Source organism: Medicago truncatula, chromosome 2, assembly GCF_003473485.1.
Source record: "Medicago truncatula cultivar Jemalong A17 chromosome 2, MtrunA17r5.0-ANR, whole genome shotgun sequence".
Lineage (NCBI taxonomy): Eukaryota > Viridiplantae > Streptophyta > Magnoliopsida > Fabales > Fabaceae > Medicago > Medicago truncatula.
In genome coordinates, this window is record NC_053043.1 from 49,442,901 (window position 1) to 49,449,334 (window position 6,434).

Here is a 6,434-nt window from a genome sequence, read left to right on the forward strand (position 1 = left end):
GAAGTTATAATTTCTTCATCTGAACTTGAACAAGTTTGTGAGAATCCAAGAATTGAAGAAAATGAGCCTCGTTCTTCAAAGGTTAATAGAATGATCGATTTTTGGTTTATTACTTAAATATGTTGTATGAAATATGATTTATATATTTTAGTCTATTTTTTTTATGGCGGCCATCCCAAACAATTTTGTCTGGCTCCGCCACTGTAGTGATGAGTAGTAGTGGTTAGTACGACATAAATTGCATGGAAAACAACAACGAAATGATTTCATTTTGAAAATGAAATAAGCATTGAAACAATTCATAACATATTTTGTACTTAAATAAAATTTCTCGCTTAATTATACATTTTCATAATTTTTTCTATTTTTTTGTACAAAAACATTTATATTTTTAATTAATTTTATAATTAAAATATTCTTTTTTTTGTTTGATAATATATTAAAATGAATATACTAATACTTTCTTATTCATGTATTTATAAAAATATGGCAAAGTTATTAGATATTTGTCAAAAAAAATTATATGATCAACATTTCGGTACTCTAATTTCACATGGAATAAGTCATGTGGTTTGATAATTATGTTATTGAAATGTTATTGCTGCCACAAACTATTGCATGTTATCACAATTTAATCCTTTGAAAAAGGATAAAACATGCGTTTGTGCCTATTTGTGTATAAACAAACTATTAAATGTGAGATTTCTTACTTAACTTATACTATCAGTTTAGGTGAAATGTCTAATCATTTGTGGCGAACTCAAGTCACTATAAACGACATATCTAATTAATTATATGTGTCAACCACATATGACTTATTATAATTTTTCTAGCTAATCGGTTCTATTGTCATGTTTAGGGCCATTATGTAATGAGTTGAAGTTTCTTTTGTTGGTTATTTGTGTCAAGTAGCTGTAGAATTATTAATTTTTTAATATAAAATACTTCATCCATCCCTTAATACTTGACACAATTGACCTTATTACGCATCCAATGCATAATTTTTAGCTTAAATATTTTGAATAATATATTATAAAAAATTATGAAAATTTGATATTTTGAAAATACTCATCCAGACAAATCTAACGATATCTTATATAATATTATTTATCTTTGTATATTAGTAGAAAAATATGGTCAAAGTAAGTTAGATCAAAATTATACATTTTCAAATGGATCATCTATTGCAAAAATGGAGGGAGTACATAAAAGGAAGAAAATTGTTGTTGACACATATGCATTGGCTGTGTCACACTAGTAATTTACCGAAATGCCCCTTGGTAGTTAACTGCCGAATTATGGAACCGGCTGCAGTTAACTCCTGAGGAAAACTTCGGCAGTAAATTACCGAGGAAAACTGAAAACTTCGGCAGTTAACTGCCGAGGAAACCTCAAACCTGTTTTTTTTTTTTTTTGACAAAAACCATAAATTGTCATTAATAATATTTATTGATTTTGAATGTTTCAATCATTATTCTGTACGTTTCAAACAATTGCAGTATTATACTTATGCATATATATATTATTAATGATTGAAATATTCAAAATCAATAAATAATTAATGACAATTTATGGTTTTTGTCAAAAAAAAAAAAACAGGTTTGAAGTTTCCTCGACAGTTAACTGCCGAAGTTTTCAGTTTTCCTCGATAGTTTACTGCCGAAGTTTTCCTCGATAGTTAACTGCAACCGATTCCATAATTCGGCAGTTAACTACCGAAGAATATTTCGATAAATTACTAATGTGACACAACTTTATCCAATATATCAACAACAATTCTCTAAAAGGAATGGTCGTTGACATAGTGATTACTCTTTGACTAACGCAAGGGCACCCATTAGAATAATTATATTGGCAAAAGTGCCCCAAAATGTTGCCATCTCCCTCGAATTAAGTTGCTTTGTTTTTATTTGTCAGGAGAGAAATCAAACCCTAGTTGACGAGGTTCACAACCATGACCCACCTCAACTGTATGAATATAAAATATTGTATTACAGATACAAACACATGTAAACCCAATAAAAAAACACACATATAAATGCTTAAAGCTAATATTAAATTTGTAAATTGGGTTCTCTCGAATTATCTATCTTAACTTTTTATTTTTCAAGAGAACGGTGTTCGTAATTTGCATTTAAAATTTGAACAGTATAATCCGACTTAGATCTAACTATTTTATTTTCCTTCAAAAAAAAAATCTAACTATTTTATTTATTTTTGTTCTAAGTCGTGTCAAACTATTTAGTTATATTTGATTTAAGAAAAGTTTTATGCTTTTACATTTAGAACACGAATAACTTAATTGATATATTGCTTTTAATTAATTTTCTTCGTATTTAGATAAGTTAATATTTGTACAGAAAGCAATAGTATTTATTTTCTATAAAATATCTAAAAACAAATAGAAAATTAATATTCTTTGAAAGCAAATAAAGTGTAGAATTTTTGTTTTCTGCCGTCAACAACATATATGAGTGTGTCTCCATATTTCCAAGTGAAGTATATATATTAAAGAATGAAAAAACTCTCACCCACTTATAAACGTATATATATGATGATTACTTGTTTGGCTATGTATTTAAGAATGGTTGGATCAAAGAACAAAAGTTACAAATGAATAGGTGAACCATTATAAATTTATAATATACTTCATATATGAACCAACAATTAATCACCCTCTTTCTTCCTATATGTGTATATATATACTATAATACTATTACCCCATGGCTTCAGCTTCAGAGCCTTTTCTAGCTAAAACTATCCTCCTAATGGTGGATGCATTTCCAAAGATTGCAGAAAAGATGGTGAAGGTGATGACTCCATGATTTGTTTTCTCTAACTTCTACACCTTCTTAATTACGGCACACAGGCTGAAGCCAGGCAACTTAATTATTGATGAAGCCTATTTTATCTTCAATTCAGTTTTGAGAAATATTTTACTTATACATACATATGGTTAGAATTAATGTTACTAATTAATTGAAGTTTATATTCAAAGTTCACTTTATATTATAAATTATACATGCTTTAGTTTTTTTTTTTTTTTTGAAGGAATTATACATGCTTTAGTTAGATATTAACAAGCTATTAGTTAGGAATTTAGATGGAATCAGCTGTAATAATATCATTTCTTTTAATTTTTGCCCTTTTTCCTGGGAGCATATATATATAGACTAATTAATAAAAATTACTTTCCTTATGGGTGTGATTTTTATGTATTCATGATTTATTTTAATCTGTATTATATATAAGAGCAATGCTATATATCAAGAAAGATTTTCTCAAAAAAAATTCAAGAATGACATGGCAGAATAATCACCCTTAGATTTTATCAAGAAATTGTACTGAAATTAATGTTAGCCAATAAAATTTCTGTCGGGCCGGAAATCATGGGGTGGTGGGTGTTATGTATTTTTTTTTTTTATGAGAGGAATAAATGAGACTGAAATCTAAAGGTGATTATTGTACCATGTCATTCTTGAATCTTTCTTGATAAATCATTCTTGATATCTAGCATTTTCCTATATATAAATTTACTAATTACTAATAGCATATTTATTTTGTGTGCGAGTGAGAAATTATAAAAGTAGAATTGCTCTACTGATTTGCAATCTAGTTGCAAAAAGATTAATTCCTTGGCTGATTTCTTTTGCAACTTGCTAATTCTAGTTTTAGAAAGCTTGCGTTTTTGCCTGGATTCTGAGATCTTAATAACATTAGTTTGCGTTTTTGGCATTGTTAAAAAACAAAAGCATTAATTGGTAAATTAATAAACTCTTTAAGAGTAACTAGCTAAGCATCCATGACTGAAAGATTATCAAGAGTTCCCATTTGTTAGTACCTTTAGTGGCGGAGCCACTCTTGCTTGAGGGGATGCACATGAACCCCCTACCTTTCTAAAGTTACTCATGTATATATGATCATTTTGCACTCTGAACCTCCTGACATTTTGACTTTGCACATCCTCAACTCAATACTCTCTTGCACTGCCTTGCTTCTTTCAGTCTTTGGAGTTCCAATACAAGAGATTAACCGTCCAGTAGCTCTCAAATCAAGCTTCGTATATAATGATTGTTGTACTTTTTGACTTTTCTTCCTTCGCTTTTATTTTGATTTTTATCTTTTACTTTTTTATATATGGTTTCGTAATAATTAAACAGACCTAGCCATTATCCTAAACTGCAAATACCGAAGTGTAATCGCATAACTAAAATATAAACCATATAATCATTCTTAATTGTTTACTATAAGTATAACTAATCAAAATGGATAATCATAAGAATATATATGTTTAATATTTAAGTTCAAAGTGGACCAAAAGGATAAAATTGAAATTAAAAAAAGATAAGGGACTAAAATTGTGATTTTGCCTAATTATTATTATTAAGTGAAGTTAGAATCACCAAGAGTTTGATAGTGATAAAAGACATGCTTTGGATTGGGAAGTTCTCGGTTTTTAGCCTTGTCAATGTTTTTGAAAGAAGATGCAAGTAAATATTTCTATAAATGTTTTTTGAGCTTGAAAATCTTCGTCCGGTCCTCTTATCCTAAATTTTCTTTATGAAAAAAAAAAATTCCGCACCCCCTACTCCAGGATCCTGGCTACGCCACTGTTAGATCTTAAATATTTTTAGGTTACTTTGTAAAAGTTGTAGATAATTTACACAAATTCAATAGAAATTAATGTGTAGGTATCACTTGCAATTTTTTTCCAAATAATCTTAATCTCACTATAGATATTTCCTTTTCGTTCTTGTAATAGTATTAGGTAACTTATTCCAAATACAATCGAAGATTTGGAATTTACCAACTAAACTTCACAAAATAGATCGATAGAAGAGTTCCAACTTCCGACCATTATTTATGTCATATCATTATTTGATATGAGAATCTTATCACAAACCCTAACATCTAATCTTAATAATAGACTCTTTCAGCTCACACTTATAGTAACACATTACACATGACACTTTCTCTATTCACCTATTAATCATACATTCTTGGGTTGACGTGGTATTGAAGCTTGTGACCTAACAATGTGTGTTTCTCTGGATTTTATATTTGAATATTTTAGATGCCAACAATTCCTTGTATAAGATGAGTTCATATTTTATTCCAGTTTGATTGATCTCCCTAATTATTCAATTTTTAGACTGAATACCGGCCTTTGTAAAAGTTACACGTTGAAAGGTCTTAACCTATGTTGTGTTGTGAATTAAGCATCGGGCAATACATGATCTTTGATTTTTTCTGTCATTTTCAAATTGAAGGGAAAAAATGACAGAAAAATCTAACTCAATTGAAAATGAAAATATTGCTAGGCTAGACTAGACACCTTTACTCATATCCAAATCTAGAATTTTACGGTGTATAAGTCTGGGTGGTTTTATTACTTCATCTACGGCCCTAAACAATGACTTTCATCGGTGGATGATAAAATTAAACCACTACAAGTAAAGAAAAAAGAATAAGTGAAATTCAAATCATACAAAACTCATACTTTTTGTCTAAAAAAAAAATCCATAGCAAATAAATTCTTTAAATATTTTTTAATCAAGATGTAGCGTTAAATCGATTACATATTGTGATTTGTGACTTACTTCATTGTCAATGCATTTCATAGTTTCATTACATAAAGAAAGAGATTTCTATACTCATAATGAGCTGGCTTTGATCGTAAATTATTAAGTTAAATTTTGTATAAACATTTTTTTTGTTGACAAATAAGTTTACAAGTAATGATTAAACCTCGTGGTGGGTACATTTAGGCTTTGTTTGGGAACTTGGAGGAGAGGGTTTTCGAAAAAAAAGAAGGAGCAATTGGAAGAAATAGAAGACATTGGAAGGAGATGGCTTTGGAGATTAATTTTTCCCACCTTGTTGCCTTCTCGCGCGTCCTGCAAAAATTCCATAAATACTCCTGGTCCGGATTACGTAATCCGGGCCAGATTGTTAGTGTTTCCGGAATATATAATCCGGACAAATACAATATGAATATTTTGTGTCTTTCTTTGATGTCAAGGGTCTCTGTTGACCGTTATATGACTCCGCATAAGCTGCAATGCAATTGCAGAGGTCGTATGAGCGGTCAACAATGACCATGATACCACTAACACTCCTAAAATCTACCTGAAAAACTAATTTTTTTTGAAGAAAATGTAAGAAAGGAGGATGAAGAAGAATGAAGAAAAATGTTAAAGATCCAAGCCTTTTTATAGCCTAAAACAAGTCATAGGTAATTTGGAAGTCAAGGAAAACTTGTTTTTCATTCAAAACCGTCCAAAAAAATGTATTAAAACTCCACTAACCGGTATAACCTTTGGTGAAACGTCATCGGCCAAAATGTTACTGAGGGTTTCCAGATTTTATAATCCGGAATGCATGAAGCTATTCCAGATTTTAAAGTCCGAACTGCATCAGACCCTTTTATTTGG